This window comes from Malaclemys terrapin, chromosome 12 (assembly GCF_027887155.1).
Source record: "Malaclemys terrapin pileata isolate rMalTer1 chromosome 12, rMalTer1.hap1, whole genome shotgun sequence".
Lineage (NCBI taxonomy): Eukaryota > Metazoa > Chordata > Testudines > Emydidae > Malaclemys > Malaclemys terrapin.
This window is the reverse complement of record NC_071516.1, coordinates 42,780,446-42,797,903: the sequence shown is the minus strand read 5'-3', so window position 1 is coordinate 42,797,903 and position 17,458 is coordinate 42,780,446. Positions and strand designations below refer to the sequence as shown.

The following is a 17,458-nucleotide window of genomic DNA, read 5'->3' as shown; positions in this document are numbered from 1 at the left end:
AAAAACCAAACATGATTCTGGGATGCATTAATAGGTGGGTTGTGAGCAAGACACGAGAAGTCATTCTTCCGCTCTACTCTGTGCTGGTTAGGCCCCAATTGGAGTATTGTGTCCAGTTCTGGGCACCGCATTTCAAGAAAGAGGTGGAGAAATTGGAGAGGGTCCAGAGAAGAGCAACAAGAATGATTAAAGGCCTAGAGAACATGACCTATGAAGGAAGGCTGAAAGAATTGGGTTTGTTTAGTTTGGAAAAGAGAAGATTGAGAAGGGACATGATAGCAGTCTTCAGGTATCTAAAAGGGTGTCATAAGGAGGTGGGAGAAAACTTGTTCATCTTAGCCTCTAAGGATAGAACAAGAAGTAATGGGCTTAAACTGCAGCAAGGGAGGTTTAGGTTGGACATTAGGAAAAAGTTCCTAACTGTCAGGGTGGTTAAACACTGGAATAAATTGCCTAGGGAGCTTGTGGAATCTCCATCTCTGGAGATATTTAAAAGTAGGTTAGATAAATGTCTATCAGGGATGATCTAGACAGTACTTGGTTCTGCCATGAGGGCAGGGGACTGGACTCGATGACCTCTCGAGGTCCCTTCCACTCCTAGAGTCTATGAATCTATGAAAAACTGCTTATTAACTCATGTGCACGGTTGCAGCAATTAGCTAAGCAGTTGCAGTGACTGCTTGTGCAAACGATCATTGTGATCTGTAACTGGCTGACTGTGTGTCAAGCGACCACGGCTGTGGTTGGAACTGTGGGTGCTACGGAGAACACACATTCCATTCCTGGAAACAGACACCAATGCATTTTTCGTCACTGAGATGCCCACGTTTTTCATATGTATATTACAAATGGCTTTGTGAGTCATGATCAGATTCTGTCTCAAGCACTGCTGGTTTGGTGGCTGTGCAGTGACGTGGGCCAGAATAGGTAACTTCTTGGTCAGAACATACCTCATAAACTCAAATACCTCCTGGAACCAAATGCTGTAGGTGATAGAGCCGCCTTGCTGAATCCCAAGGAAGAGGAGAGGTACCACAAAGATTTTATCCCCAAGGAAGGGGGATCCCACATTTCAGTGCTGCAGCTCTGTACATCTACCTCCATCCGAGCCTTGCAATGTCTCTGTCTCCTTGGGGTTCTCCATCTCATGTGTTACGTCCTTCTGGCTCAGGGGGACTCAATGGAATCCCCTTCAGAGCCCCTAGTCAAGCAGAGAGCCTCCCCATGTAAATGGAAGTTCCCCCCACCTGGAGCAATTCCAGCCATCTTGGGAGCCGCAGACCAGCACAGAGAATTGAGCCTGGGTCTCATTCCACATGGCAATGCAGGGCACCGGGCACCAGAGCACTGGCTTGGCCTCCCAAGAGTGAGGTGTGAATGTTCTGAGGTCTGTGCAGTAGAAGAGAAACTCCTGTGATCTGTTTACATTGGTTCTTGTCTAGGAGTCAATATGGGGTTTTTGGACCGTCTCTGCCAAAGACTGATTCAGACTATTGGTGAGTAGGAATTCTGCCCAGAAGCATCCCCCACGATACAGATTTACCCCAGTTCCTCTCTGATTCCTATTGCCCTTACATAGAATCAGTCCCATGACACCTCACCCCACCACTGCCCTTCTGAATTACAGGATGGACACCTTTCCGAACAGACAGGACAAATCTGGACTCCAGCCAGCCAGGCCCCACTGACTCTTCTGTCCCAGGTAGGAGTCAACAGCCTTTCACTGTGACAAATCACCACATGTCTATTTCTGTCCCATCAGGAAGTTCCATCCCAGTGCACACGGGATCATTCAGTGCCTCAGTTTTCCTAGCTTCATAATGGGGCTAACAAGACTGACAATCTTCACTGGGGTGTGGAAGGTGTGGTTAATGTTTTTAAAGGGACTGGAAGAGGAAATGCCCGACCTCAATGTTAAGTAACATGACACTGTCTGGGCAGTGATTGGTGGAAATCCCTCGCCAGGGGTTCCATAAGGTGCAGACAGTTCCCACACAGTTGTATGTCCCTGTCGCCCCCAGGGCATTCTATTAGTGACCATGATTGCGGGAAATTAACCCAGCATCTGCCTGTATCCACAGACACAGAGGAGCAGAAGGCGGCCCAAAAACAAGACCCGGCGCCACAAACCCTGGCTGCAGGAACGGGCAGCCACTGCAGCACTTTCTGTGCTGAACCTCCTGATCCAGGTAGGCCCATGCCCAGTATTGAGTGCCAGGAATAAAGCTGGGGAAAGTAGCCACAGTGACAGCCAAACCCCAGTGCTGAGAGGGCAAGAAGAGACTCCACCCAGGCTCTGTGCCCTGCTCTGCACATGCCCATAAGCCACTGCCCTCTGCTCCACCTTACACGCCAGCCTCCGTGCCATCCCACACTGGGCTAAAGCCCTGCTGCCATAGGGCAGCACTGGAATCATCACTGGGCAGCCTGGGTGCCAGTAAAGGGGGAACTGACCCACCAGGCAGCTCCCTCTACCAGCTCAGCTCCCCAGTGGCTCTTCATAAGAATATAAGAATGGCCATGCTGGGTCAGACCAATGGTCCATCTAGCCCGGTACCCTGTCTTCTGACAGTGGCCAATGCCAGGTGCTTCAGAGGAATGAACAGAACAGAGCAATTATCAAGGGATCCATCATCCCCTGTCATCCAGTTCCAACTTCTGGCCATCAGAGGTTTAGGGACACCCAGAGCATGGGATTGCATCCCTGACCATTTTGGCTAATAGCCATTAATGGACCTATCCTCCTTGAATTTATCTAGTTCTTTTTAAACCCAATTATACTTTTGGCCTTCACAACATCCCCTGGCAATGAGTTCCACAGATTGATTGTGCATTGTGTGAAGAAATACTTCCCTTTGTTTGTTTTAAATCCACTGCCTATTAATTTCATTGGCTGACCCCTGGTTCATGTGTTCTGTCAAGGGGTAAATAACACTTCCCTAGTCATTTTATGATATTATCGGTCTTATTATCTATCCCTTTCCTAATGATTCCCAACATTCTGTTAGCTCTTTTGACTGCCGCTGCACATTGAGTGGATGTTTACGGAGAGCTATCCACAATGACTCCAAGATCTCGTTCTTGAGTGGTAACAGCTAATTTAGACCCCGTCATTTTGTATGTGGGATTATGTTTTCCAATGTGCATTACTTTGCACTCATCGACACTGAATTTCATCTGCCATTTTGTTGCCCAGTCATCCAGTTTAGTGAGATCTCTTTGTAACTCTTTCCAGTTTACCTGGGACTTAACAATGGTGAGTAATTTTGTATCATCCACCTATTTTGCCACCTCCTTATTTTACCCCTGAACAGCAAAGGCCCCAGTACAGATCTTTGGGTACCCCACTATTTACCTCCTTGTGAAAACCGAAAATGTATTCTTACCCTGTCTTTTAACCAGCTACAGTCCATGAGAGGACCTTCCCTCTAATCCCATGGCTGCTTTTACTTTGCTTAAGAGCAACCTTAGTTTCCTGCTGTTCATTTTAGGCACCAAGCAAAAGGCCTATTTGTCACCCAGGGGACAGCTCGCCCCAATCAGCGAGGAGGAGGAAACACCAAGGAAGACCAGCGTGAGTGAGGAGAGAGCGGGAAATCCACAGCACACTGGGGAAGTGCCCATGGCACAGATGGTACAAGGTTCCCTCCATCACCAACTCAGCCTGGACTCCCGCCCCCTACTGCCTTTCCCACGACACACTGACCCTCTAAGGCTCTGACTCCCTTTCCTCATCTCTTGCTCCCAGATTCACTGCCATTCTCTGGCCCTAGAGAACATGCTCTGACCCCCCCTTGCCAGGGCAGGTGTTGCAGACGGGAGGAGAGAGGCGACTCCATTCCCAGCACCTGGCTCTGCTTTCTTTCTTCTTTGCTGGCTGGTCAGCAATGGGCTGCATTAGGGAACCAGGGAGAGAAATAATCCTGAGCTTCACCTCTCCCCAGAGTGTCCCGCGCACTCACCTCTCCCTGGGCCCGGGGCAGGGTTAGCTGTTAGCCCAGCTATACCTGTGGAGATCAAGGCTCCGGGAGGGGAAGTGGCTGACCCAAGGCCAGAAAGCAGGAGTGTACATCCCTGGTACACTCTGGAAGTGACCATTGTAGGAGGTGAGCAGGCAGAGACAATGGGCCAGATCCTTGGCCCCTGGTAAGGCCGCATGAAGGGACATTAAGCTCTCCCTTCCAAGCTCCCGCGTGCTTTCCTCAGCCCAGCACTGGGGCAGGGAGGAGCCCTTGGATGCTCTCTCCCCATCCCTGACCTGTCTGCGTGGGTCTCTATACTGTCAGCCCTTCAAATGCCCCTCCCAGAGAAGGGAGAGTCCGGCACCAGCTGGAAGCTGCTCTCCACCAGGCCATAACTTTATTCCTTCCAAGTCTGGGTAGTGGTAACCCAGCTGCTGATGGAGACTCTACACATTGGGGCTTGTCTGCCTGACACGTCATCGCCATGCCCTGCGTCTTTTCTCTTGCACAGGGCCTTGCTTGCGTGAGGGACATGGATGAGGCTGCCCTGAGGAAGGACATTGGCACCCTCTTCCCAGCACTCCACTCCATGGTAAGAGATGCTGGGATCACTCAGGCAAAATCCCGGGGCCTGTTGGCTTAAATTGGGTAGGCTGTGGGAAGAGCTGTCCCTGCCTCATCCTGTTCCCATTGGGGGATGGATCCTAGAGAACTCTCCTTTGGTTTCTTTTCCTCCCACTCACCCCACCCCCTTTGACCGGGAACATCAGCATCCCGCACCTTGTTCCAACGCTCCACATCTTCGGTTCCTGACCCGTCAAACTCTGCTTCTACATGAGCCATGGCCCCCGAAGCCTCGGCGTCACTCATAGACTGATCCAGCTTGCTGGCCTGTTCTTTAGATGGGAATTAGAATCTGCCTCTCCACCCTCACCCCTTCACTCTGCCATCCGAGGGCTTGGCCTGAGAGACACTTGATCTAGTTTGCCTTTGCTGGTGTTGCTTTCTTCCCCTAGGTGTGTCATCTCCCCAGAGAGGCCCTGGAGGAGCGGAGAGAGGCCCTGGACTCTCTGATCCATCTGGGTAAGAAACCCATTCACCTTTCCCAGAGAAGGAGATTTCCCAGAACCTGCGGAATTTCAGAGCCCAGGCATAGAACTGTATTCCCTTCCCCTTTATGATACACTCACCCCAGTCTGATTCACTCCTCTTCCTGCAGCTCGCTTGTTCCTGGTGGAGCTGCTTGTGTTCCTGTTCAGGAGGCTGAACAAGGACGAGGAAGAGGAGACCTGTGCCAGTCTCTTCATTCTGGACCGGATAGTCCAATCCAACAGTAAGTGACCCCACAGCGAGGCCTTGTCTTTTGATGTCTTATGGCCTCTTGTGCAGTTAGCAGCGCTTAGCACTGGGCCTCATTGGGGTCATTTATACCTGTCTGCAGTAGATAATCCAAGTCCTGCAGCCAGGGCCGTAGCAACAAAGAACGTGGCCCCCTCCGAACGGTGGCTCCCTCCGAACAGATGTCCGGGCGGAGCCTCTTACAATGCAGAAACTGGAATGTGGTATTTATTTTGCCACTTTTAGGGGCCCCCTTCCTTGCAGGGCCCCCTCCGGTCGGAGGGTACGGAGAGCGCTCGCTACGCCTCTGCCTGCAGCCCCTCAGCCGATGCTGCGGCAATGAGAGAGGACAGTCACTGCTGGAACTGCAAGCGTGGGCAGATGCAGCTGGTTACCCATGGGGGTAACCTGCCAGGAGGGTCATGTAGGGACATTGAGGTTGCTCTAAGGTTCCTGAGATCTCAGGTCCCTGCACACCCCAGTTTAACATCAACCCTGCCGAGCCGTGTGTCTGTGTCTCTTACAGTTTCCGAAATGACGCACAATACCGAGAAGCTGTTCATAGCCCTGGGGCCACTCCTGCAGAGCACAAGCATACGGGTGAGTCTGGAACCATGGCCAACGCGGCCAAAGCTAGTGAATGTCTGCCTGCCAGTGCAGAGCCTGCCGGGACCCTGTGCATCAAAACACATGACCCATCAGTGCTCCATAGTGTAGGGCAGAAGGTGGGGGAGAGAATCCCTGCAGGGCTCCGGCTGCATTGTCATCTCTGGGCTGCCTTGCAGTATTTCACCAAAGGATCCCAGCCTGGACTGGGAGGGGACAAGGTCCCTCCACACTGTGTGCAAATCATTTCTGTTTCTCTCTGGGTCTGGCAGGTCAGAGAAGCACTTGCTTACTTTATAAGGACAATGGGGGCGCATGGGCTCTTGGAGAAATCTGCCTCAAGACCCTTAATTGACTTCTTGGTGCGTCAGTGCACCCTGACCCTCGACAGCACGGTAAGAATCCGCAGAGACCTTGGTGACAGGAGTCCGTGAACAGGGCAGAACATGGGGTCAAGGGATAGGGAAGGGGGGCAGCTGCAGATGGGGATGGGCAGGCGATGGGCAGCAAATAAGACTTGGGAAGCAGATTGAACTGGGGACGGCACCCTCCGTCTACTGATGGAAGATGATGACAAATAGAAGACAGTGTTTTTTCCTCCCAGCCCATTCTCTCTGATCCCTCTCCCAGTTGCTATCCAGGCTCTGTCCCTCGCGCTGGGAGGGCAGGACCCCTGGCTTCCTCCTTCTCTCGTCTCACTGTGATCATCCACCTTAGGAGACTAAGCCATGATGGATCTGGTTTTCACCAGGCAGAGGGGTGGAGCCTAGAACTGGCTCCACACAGACCCTGGGCTGGTTATGGCACAGTCACAGCCAGGGTTGCGCCTTTTCTCTTCAAGCCCCATTTTCACCCCCTGCCATGGCCACTAGAGTTACCGTGCCACGAAGCTCTCCACCGAATCTAAATCTCCCTGGTGTCTCCCTTATTTCTCACCATCAGGAGGAAGCAGACGGGAGGCGCACTATGGAGCTCGAGGTCCGCCAGCTCTGCTCCAGCACCCTGCAGTCCCTGGCTGACTCCCCCAGAATGGCCAATGTAAGTGACCCTGCCCCTCTCCATTGGACACAGGCCTCTCTGGGTCTGAGCTTTTCGACGAGACAGGCCCCAACCAGACTTATTTATCTGAGCATCCCCGCTTCAGAACATCATGGGGTTGGTTAAAATGGACCCCGGATCCGAGCCAGACCTGGGTCTTTGGAACAGGGAACACTCACCGGCTGAGTGCCCCTGCACGCCAGCGTTTGGTGTCAAAGGGGCTCTTCCGCTCCAGTATCCCCTGTGGTCAGTCATGCTGGTTCTGCAGCTTCCATAGCTCAGTCCCTCTTCATTGGTTCTTCTGTTAACTTTTCCCTGGCTGTTACAGGCTGGGGTCTATACAGCCCATCACATTCTTGTTTTGCAAAAGCCAACCCTAGCCCAGGAGTTCCTGCCTCTCACCCACACTACCCTGGTGCCTACAGGAGAGTCCACTGAGCTGGGAGACACTACATCCAAATCTCATCTCTGCTGACTATTGCTTAGGTTTCCACACACTGCACAGACCTGATTACTGACCCAGGCGTCAGAACGCAAGCTTAAGCAGTCAAGTATTAGCCAGCCCCCTCCACACACTGAACAAATTAACAGCGAGGTTGCGCACGGTCACTTCAGGCAGAGCTGAGACTAGAAGCCACATTTCTAATAAGGCAGACCCAAGTATTGTGCACTCAGCTACACTGTCTTTCAGATTGAGCATGCCCAATATATGTGCTTTAGTTACTACAGGTGGGGATAGACCCCCGGGGATTCCTGATCTCCACTCTTCTACAGTCTAGCAAAGAGTTGTGTAACCCTCTGGCACAGTGTGTGTTAAGTCCCCCTCTTGTCCACACAGCAGACAGCAATTGCGTCTGTGCTTCAAGTGGCGCAGGTCTGTGTGGGGATGTGAAGGGCAGAGCTCAAACCTCCCTGAGCGCCTGTCATGGTTTCACTTGATAGTATTGGGTTTCCTAGTCTCCTCTTTATTTATCAAGCTGGTGTATTGCGTTCCTGCCGTGAGAACACAGCCTTTCCCAGTGGGACTGGAGTTAGGAAATACTGTGCTGTCAATGACGATGCTACACTCAACAAAAGGCGGGGGGTCAGTCATGTGTCACTTGATTTGGTGCTGGAGGCAGACACTGATAGGTGTGAAGGGGGAGGGAGTGGGGATCACTGCATGGTTCAGGCTGGGTAGAGAGGTCTGGCTGGCGGTGGCGAGGCCAGGGGTCCTGTCTAGTGTAGGAAAGAGAGAGCTGGTGCAGGAAGAGGATATTTCCCTACTGAGATGGCTTTTCTCTGCTCTGCAGGTTTTATGGCCTGGGCTGCTCCTTCAACTGAGCCCAGCAGCCCATGGGCCAGCCCTGCCTCTCCTCCTGCAGACCTCGGTCGGGGTGGTAAAGAGGATGCAGGAGGAAGGCAGGCTGCCCTTGGCCAGAAGGTGCGGCAAGGCGAACAGAGGTGAGTCCCAGGATTTTATCCACCCGCTCTTAGTCCTTCTGTAGCGAGAGGCGTCTGCCCCAGGTGGGGTGGGGATCAGCTCTTGGCTCTGGTTCCGGCTCACTGCAAGGACACAGCCAGCCGTCAAGGGCGCAGGCAGAGCTCAGAGCCGAATGCAAAAGATCCCTCCAGAGCCTGATGGGATGCCCCCCCTTTCTGTTCACAGGGTGTCGGTCAAGCCCCAAGTCCACTCTACCCCAGGAGCTGCTGGCTCGGCTGCTGGTGAGTAACCCGCAGCCAGGAGGTTCCTTATGCTCAGTGGGAAGGGGCCGCTCCTGGAGCTGGCATGCAGTGTGCGGTGGCTCTTCTCCCCGCAGCCCCCAGAGGAGCTGGCTCGTCACATTCCTCGCGTTCATTGCACATCGACCCAGCGCCTCTCGGCATTTAACAGAACCAGCGAGCTCTCTGAGCCAGCCACCTTCCTGGCTCCCCCGATCCTGGGGCTGGACCGGGTCCCCCAGCACCAGTTAGTGCAGCCCTCGGACGGCTCCAATAGAAGCCAGCTGGAATGAGCCCTTAGGGACTGTTGTGCAGGCCCCCTCCTGCCCCCTGGCCTCCAGCATCCTCCCTTACCAAGGGGCAGCTGGGGATTCCCTTTATGGCCCAGCTGCCTCTTTCGGGCTGCTTCAAGCTCCCTTTGTGCTGCTCTAACCTAGGCCAAGGATCTGACCCAGCAGCTGCCTGACGGCCTCTGGATAATCCTGTCTCCCTTCATCTGAGCTAGAGCCAGCCCAGGAGTGAGAGGATGGAAGGAGCCAATAGCTGGTCCATGGAGTGTCCCTGATCAACTGAAATATCCATCTCAATCCTGTCCTGGTTGTCAGCTCCACCTCCCTGCTGTCTCCTTCCCTCCATCACTGAGCTCTCCCCCTGCACCTGTAGGGAGCTCCCTTCTCACACTGCCTCGCAAGGGAGGGGTACAGCCATCTCTGCCTCTTTGTCCGCCAGGTGCTCGGTGCGTCTTCGTTTATGACGGTGCAGGTCAGAAGGGCAGCCATGTTCCTCCTCTTTGAGCTGATGAGCATGTTCCAGGCCGGGTCGGGCCGGTTCTGGAATAACTACAAGACGGAAATGCTCCTCTACGTGGAAGGTGAGGAGGGAGTGTCTCCCCTTGCAGGAGCAAAGGGAGGGGACACCGTGATGCTGGGCTCAGAGAGGGAGAGGCCAGGGCCTCCCTCTGAATCCAGTATAATATGATGCTGTGACCTTGGAATCAGAGAGGATCACGTCAGTATCATATCCCTTGGTTCATCTAGCCCAGCCCCTCATGCCTAGACAGGAAGGATCCTTTCCAGGACCGTATCTAACCTTCATTCGACATCTCACACCCTAGGGAAGGATCTTGGCAAGCAGAACTCCTGGGTATTTCACATCAAGGGGTTTGGGTCTCAGGAGCATTGTTGTCCATCAGCAATTTGCAAAGAGCCATGGGTCCCCTCGGGGCCCGTGAGTCGGCAGCTCCTCCCCACCCCCTGCCAAACAAGAGCCAAGTTGAAGGCTGCTCCTCAGTAGAAGGGTCTAAACACAAAGTAAACTGACCTGCCCATCTCTTCCAGATCACAAGACCTGCTTCTGCCAGAGGGAGTGGGAGCAGCAGCTGCTGCAGGTAAGGGTCAGAGAAATGGAGGGCTGGAAAGGAACTCAAGAGGTCATCTAGTCCAGCCCCCACCGCCCCCCCCACGCTGAGGCAGGATTAAGAGGCCCCTCAGCAGCACTACATTGTGGGACAGAGGAAGCGGCTGAGTCCAGCAGATGCAATTGGAGAAGCACCAGGGGCAGCTCACAAGGATTCACAAACATTAGGAGAGACGTGGGGGGTGACAGTGCACGCTCCCTCTTCCCCTCCCCTCCCAGCTGTGGTGGGTTCCTGGCTGGAGCTATTGAAAGGACCAGTTTCTTGGCCCCTCTCGGTTCTAACTGGCTCTTCTTTCCCTGGCAGTTCCTGGAAGACCTTCTCTTTTTCATCTCGGACCACACCTGGCTGGGTTGTTTCATCGCTAGTATCAGGCGCCAGCTGGCCTACGGTGATAAGCGGCCCGGTGACAAGGTCAGTGACCTGGAAGGAATTGGGGTTCAGTGCCTAGTTCAGAACAGCAGTCGCTAACCAGGGGCAGCTTGGGGTCAGTGAAACAGACAACTATACCCAGTGGGCTCTGTGCATGCCCCAATGCATCCAGCATGATGGTGTCTCTTTCACAGAGCTTTCTCTACAAGTGCTGGGGCACCGTGATGATGTTTTTTCCAGCAGAGAGCATCAAGCCCCAGCTATGGCTTCTGGTGGAGATGGTCGATTTCCGAGAAGAAGAGGAAAGAGAGGTGAGGTCTTTGCTCCTCCACTGTCAAGTGATCCCTCATTCTTTGTCAATCCCCTGATGCTACATGTGTATGTTCTGCCTTGGACAAGGTCCATTGGATTGAAAAGATCTTCCTTATACCCATGCCCATGGCAATGACTTTGAGAGCCCATCTTGGCCCCTTGGCTTGTTGCTCAGCATTCCCAACCTCCATCTTTCTGTCTCTCAGGGATTCGCCCGAGCGCTTGGGCTGTGTGCCAGGCAACAGCTAGATGAGATTTTCGCCATCCTGGAGCACTGGGAAGAGTTTGTCAGCAGGGTGCAGCTCCAGCCTTCTGCCGGTGGCTCTCTGGAGGTACGGTCCCACCTAGCATCTCTGTTCTTTCATCCATCCCTTCACCAGCCTTTGCAGGTAAAGGGACCTGCCGGGGAGGACCCTGCTTCCCAGAAGCCTGTTCAGTGAAGAGCTGAATTTCCAAGCAGTGGCTCAGCCTCCGTGCAGGGAGCCCTTTCCTTACTCCTCCGTGGAGTTGCAATCACAGCACAATGGGGTGGATCCAGGGGGGAAGGTGGGTCCTGTTGTCTAAGCTCTCCAGGGTATCTCCTGGGGAGCTCAGACATGCTCCATGTAGCCCCATAAACAAGGCTCAGAGAGGGCCCAAAAGACACTGCCAAGCCATCAGCTCCAGCTGACACATTTCTAGCAGAACAGACCCTTGGTCTTCCCCTGAACTGGGCTATTTCACAGACCTTCCTGGCAGACTCACCAGGGCTGGCATGTCTGACATTAACCTGCATCCCCCCTTCCCCCGCACCACCGCCACCACCTTCCCAGTAACTCTCTGGGCCAGTGCAATCCACTGTAGTCCCAGTGACATCTCTGGAGCTAGGCTGAATTAAAGCAGCTGCTAGTGCGTCCCCTTCGGCTGCCGGGTCACCTCAACCACCCAATCCTGGGGAGCTGGGAAGGGCCTCGAAGTCCAGGCAATTCAGCTCAGCAGAGTAGCCTTTGGTTGCTAAGCCGGCTGGGTGAAAAATCCTCCCCTGGCCCCATTTGTAAGTTAGGAGCAGCTGGAGGCCATCCCTTCTCCTCACTCTTTCCTTTGCAATTCTCAGGAGCCAGCTTCCATCGAGCAGCTGAGAAGCCTCCTGCTCCTCACCTATGGGCACGTGGTCCACTCAAACCCCACGGATCTCATCCTAGAGACCATAGGCTTCAATATCCTGGCTCCCATGCGACAACATTATTTTCTGAGCCCACACGTAAGTCGGAGCCCTCCCCTGACCGCCCACACAGCACCTACCCGGGCTATGCACAGCAGCACAGAGCTATGTCTTTGCATAAACTCAGCTCAGAGGGCTGGCCCTTTGCCCCAGGAGGGACAGGAGACATGGGAACAGCACCATTCTCTGTGACTGCCCCATCTCAGTTAGCTTCCCTGATTCCAGGCCCATAGAAGCTAATGGAAGGACTCCTATCTGGGCCTTGTTAGAGTGTAACTGAGCATCACTTGGTGCTATTGTCCCAGAGACGACTGTACCCTGTTTGGTACCTCTAGGCTTGTGCTGCACTCACGGATCAGAAGATAAAGATTTAGGGCCTTTTTCCCCACACACTGCCGTCAATGGTGTAGCTGGACACAAAAGGCGCACAGGGGGATTCAGGCCCCTAGCCCGGTTGACAGGCTCTGGTGCTGAAGGGGGATTTTTGAAATAACTCTAGGTTGTTTCCTTGCCATCGGAGGTTTGAGGCCAACGTTCAGTCCTACGCTGGTTACGATGCCCCTATGTGCGTCCCAGCGAAAAGGAGAGGGGATGCTACTTTGGTTTAACTGAATGTTCTCTTTGGAGAACAGATGCCTTGGTAGGGAGAGCCCAGCCAACTGCAGAGAGCAGCAGATTCCTGTCAAAGATCGGACAATTACGACCTGATTGTCAGGGGAGCTGAGCAGTCCCAGGGCCCACTGACAGCTCTGGGAACTCCAAGTGCTCAGCACCTCTGGGAATCAGCCCATTCCTTCCATTCATCTCCAGAGATATTCCCCTAGGCCAGGGATTCTCAAACAGGGGGTCGGGACCCCTCCGGGGGTCACGAGGTCATTACATGGGGGGGTCGCAAGTTGTTAACCTCCACCCCAAACCCCACTTGCCTCCAGCACTTATAATGGTGTTAAATATATTAGAGAGGGTGTTTAATTTATTAGGGGGGTCACACCCAGAGGCTTGCTGTGTGAAAGGGGTCATCAGTAAAAATAGTTGGAGACCCACAGCCCTAGGGAATGCAAAGATGTTCCACTCAGCAAGCCAGGTCCTTTCCCTTAGGGCATGAGGGCAATCCCGCCTAGGACAGCAGCTCCCTTGTAGAGACTCGCCCTGTAGCCTTGTGTCTCAGCTCTCTATTGCCTGTGGCTGTTTCCTCATTGTTCTCTCCCCATCCTGCCTGTGAGCCCAGGACCCACTGGTGAGATCTGCTTTTCTGAGAAGCCTCGCGCTGGTGGGTGAAGCTGTCACCCAAGTGAGCAGGATTCCCTTGGTGAGCCAGGACACATACACCGTGCTGTCCCCCCTGCTGGTGAGTGAGCATGCTTGGGTCCTGGGAGGGGTCCCTAGGGCAGATGCACGTGCCACAGTCTCTAGCGTTTAAAGGCCATGTGCTGTGTTTGCGACCCGGTGCCCAGGGTTCTACATTGTGCACTGCAAACCCAGTGCTGATGCCAGATTCTTCTGGTGCGATTCCAGCCCAAGGAATTAAATGACACTATTTTCCATTAGCGGATTCATGCTGCTTACACCTGGGACCATTCCCCATCCCACTTCTCAGGGATCTGCCTGGCAGCCAGAAAGCGCCCTGGGGATTAACTCCAAGGGTTTTCACTCCGGACATGATCCTGAGGAGTTAACAGGCACAGCCCTCCCTTGGTTTGCAGGAAAATATTTGACCTCAGCTGTTCAGGATTCTAATGCTCCCCGTCACAAAATCGCCTCTGCCCAGATCCCCCTTCCCTGCACCGTGACAGATGCTGAAGTTTCCAGATGTGCCATCAGGAATGGCGAAATAGGGGCTCTGGTGAATGTCTCCTGCATTCTGGCCACATGGCCGCTCCTGGGCCAGCTTCCCAGCTCCGTGCCCCAGTGCACTGCACGCTGGGGCTGAGGGTCGGTGGGGGCATCAAACTGCGTTTGGAGATTCCAGATCTTGCTGAGGAACCGGGCTCCCCCAAATTCTTTTGCCTTTGACTCTCTGCTTTGTGCTGCAGGAGATGCTCAGAGGCAAGGACCGGGCCCGGCTGCAGAGCCCCGATCACCAGCATGCCCTGTTGGCCATCTCATACATAGGGTACGTCCATGGGGCCTGACTCAGCTGCGGAGCCCAGCAGCCGGGGAGGGGCAGATGGAGGGAGAGGAAGTGGGGGAGGGAGGAGCTGCAATAAGAACCGGAGGATATTTCTCTCTTGTGGCTCACTAACGGGCCATACCCTCCTCGGCCTCCGGGTCTCTTTATCCAGCCCCCATCTCTGCGTCTTGCCTGGTAAGAGGGAGCCCCTCCCGTCAGCATGAAGTGCTGTGAAGGGTGCAGCCGCAGAGCGGGGCCCAGGATCAGCCCCGGAGAGCAGCTTCCCCAGCAGAGCCCCTGCCGGGCCCAGGGGGCAAAGGCATCTCCAGACAGGACCATTCCCTAGGCGGTGGCTCTGCTGGAGATACCCCCTGGAGCTCTGCTGCTAAGGGAGGGAGCTGTCCCTCGAGCCATCAAACTCAACCTGACTCATGCCAGGACCTGTCTCCGGTCTAATGGCCCCGTCTGCTCCGTTCCTTCCAATCAGGAAATTTGAGCCTCGCCTGTCTAAGGAACAGGAAGCTGAGACCATCGGGACTTGTATCGCCAGTGCCATGGTTCAGCGCCCAGCCCTGGCGAAGCTGAGAGGGACTGAGGTGGCAAAAAGCTCCGCTCTCTGGGCAGAGGTTAGTGAGGCATGGACAAAGCTGCAGCTTCCACCTGCCTCCTTGGCTGGGAAACTCAGCCACCCCCCTGCTGAGTAGCTGGACCCTGGCCCGATGCAGAGAGCTGCGTGTCCAGCCAAATCCAGCCCCTCGGTTTATTTTCCAAAGGGCTGGTGACAAGTGGCTACGCAGTTAACTCTGCAGTGGGGTTGGCAGGGAGAACAGCTGTAGAGGTGAGTGTCTGTGAGACTGTATAGAATTACCCTGGATTCTTGGCACAGGGAGCTAGAAGCTACCCCCGTTTACACCAGCTGAGGCTCTGGCCCAGAGCGTTAAATAGCATTTGGTGCAGAGGGAGCAAAGCATGGATTCGGGACAGCCACACGGCCAGGCCATGACTCGCCCTGCCACAGAAACAGAGATTGGCTGGAGCGGGATGAACAGCTCAGCCCTTGGGGAGCCAGCGGGGTGTTGGGGGGCAGCTGGGGCCCCTCCAGAGCGGGAGGGAGGAGGCCTTCCCTCCAGAGCCCAGCTCAGTACATGTGTTGGGGAGCCCAGGTGGGAGGAAGGATTCTTTGGGGAAGGGCAGTCCGTGGTCCAGGTGAGACCCATGTCTATGTGCAGGGGGATCAGTATCACCTGGGTAAAGTGACCTCGAATACCAACAGCACCTGGCTCCAGACGGGGGGATCCACTCGTCCCCCTGCCTCGTGCACCCCACCTCCGTTGTTATTTACTTCCCTGCTTCTCTCTGCTCCAGTCTCTCCAAGAACTGCCCTGGGAGGGCCTGGATCTTGTGCTGCAGACATTCCTGGAGCAGCACCTGACCCCCACCACGCTACTGCATCTCTTTCTGGTATGATAGTGCGGGGGGAGGGGCCCATTCGCACTGGCCATCTGGGGATGGGCCGGCTGGTCAGGTTCTACCCGAACCACAAGAGGGAAGGCTCCCGTTGATCCCGAGGGGGCTGAGCAGGCCTCCCAGCTGCTGTGAACTAGCCAGTCCCCCTGGGGCATACACCCAACCCTGAGATCCAGCAAGACAATCCTAGTCCTGCTCCAGGGGTGTCACTTTGGCCTCCTACATTTGGCCTGGAGCCCCTGTTCCCCTGAAGGAAACAGCCCCGAGACCCTACATGATCAATGGGGAGAATCCTCAAAGCGCTGAGCCCAAGACCCTCAGACCTGTGCCAACGCCCCCCAGACAGGAGAGGAGCGCTGAGTTCCAGTGTCCGGAAGTGGAGGAGAAGCGGTTAAATGCTCCATGTCCTCTCCCTGCTGGGGCAGGAAGCAGGTTCTGGAGGTCACCCCGGCATTGCTGCCGCTCACACGACTTTCTCCCTACTCCCCAGCACTTGCAGCCGTGGATCTGCTCTCCCCGGGCCCAGGAGAGGAGCCGAGCTGTGAGAGCCAGCGCCCGGCTCTTCATGTTCTACCGCTTCAAAGCCATCACCGAGGTGAGCAGCGCAGACCCTGCTGCCCCCCCCCCCCAGCACTCACGGGAAGTGGGGGGAATACAGACAGAGCTGGGCTCGTCCCGACCTATGCCCTCAATTTCTGTTTGGTGGCCCATTAGGACCTGAAACCCATGGTAGAGCAGGGCTACATGGCCGGGCTGCTGACAAGCCAGGCCTTCGATGCTCAGGAGGCCACCAGATACTGGGCATCTCAGGCTCTCTACTGGCTCTTCACGCCTTGCAAAGGTAAGATAGAGCGGAAGCAGTCGCCACTTCTCAGCCTTCACAGCCCCGGCCGTTACCTAGCGAGCAGGGCTGCAGAGAGAACATGGCGCCTTCATCGCAGCCCTGACCAGAGGGACACAGAGCAGAAGTGGGTTGGTACCTCCCAGGCTGACCTGGCATCTGCCCTTCACCAGGTGCCTGGGACCATCTGGGACCTCCCCTGATCCCACCCCAGCCCCAACACACCTTCTACATCAGGGTGAAGAGTGGGCAGTTGGCCCAGAAGCCAGCTGAGAGCTCACCCTAGCTGGTCGTTCCCAGCTGCGGCTGGAGTCTGGCTCTTTGGCACCTCTGATCTGGCTCGAAGGGGAGGGGGAAGAATCCGGCCCTGAGAGCTCTGCCTGAGCACTGCTGGTTTCTTGTGCAGCTGTCGTGTACACCAAGACAGGGGCAGTGGTGAGAGTGCTGAGCAAGACACAGAAGGATGCCAGCTGCAGAGAGAACCCTGTCCATGTTGCTATGGTGAGCAAAAGACTGTGGCTGGAGAGACAGACACACACATGGGAAAGGGGGGTTATTGGCTCCTTCCCTCGATGAGGTGCCGGCAGATGGAAATTCCTGGGTATGGGCTCCAGTGCCCACTCACATAGCCCTGGGCACAGGCTGCCAGTGCCTCTGTCCCCGTTCCCCGAAGAGCAAACCCACCTCCCCGGGCCGGGGCTCGCTGCTCACACTCGGCCTGTGCCTTTCCCTGCAGCTCATCGCGAAGCACCTGCAGTCGAGTGACCTCATGCCCTTCAGCTTCACCCTGCTGGTGGGCCTGCTGGAGAAGGAGGAGTGTGCAGACCAGCTGGCGGGCGTCATGGAGGCGGTGCTGAGAGAGCAAGAATCAGAGCTGCAGGGCCAAGTAATGGCTGGGCATTGGAGGCACCATGCTGACATCTCGGGCAGCTCCATCTTGCCCCGTGCCTAGAATTCCTGGGGCACGAGGGAGGATGTGGAGGGGAGACATCCCTTCTCACCATCATTGATCAATGGGACCCATCCATGCCCTGTCTGCAAGGGGGCCGCTGGGCACGGCCCTGTAATGGTTTTCAGGCTTTGATCCCAGGAGTCT

General features: G+C 55.1%; 1 long non-coding RNA gene across 1 annotated transcript; it reads left to right on the top strand.

Annotated features, from left to right (window-relative positions):
* Nucleotides 1-15,425: 15,425 nt before the first annotated feature.
* LOC128846399 (uncharacterized) lies at nt 15,426-16,356 on the top strand. Its single transcript, XR_008446782.1, has 3 exons — nt 15,426-15,515; nt 16,012-16,116; nt 16,236-16,356. It is a non-coding gene; the product is annotated as an uncharacterized LOC128846399 (long non-coding RNA).
* Nucleotides 16,357-17,458: the final 1,102 nt, after the last annotated feature.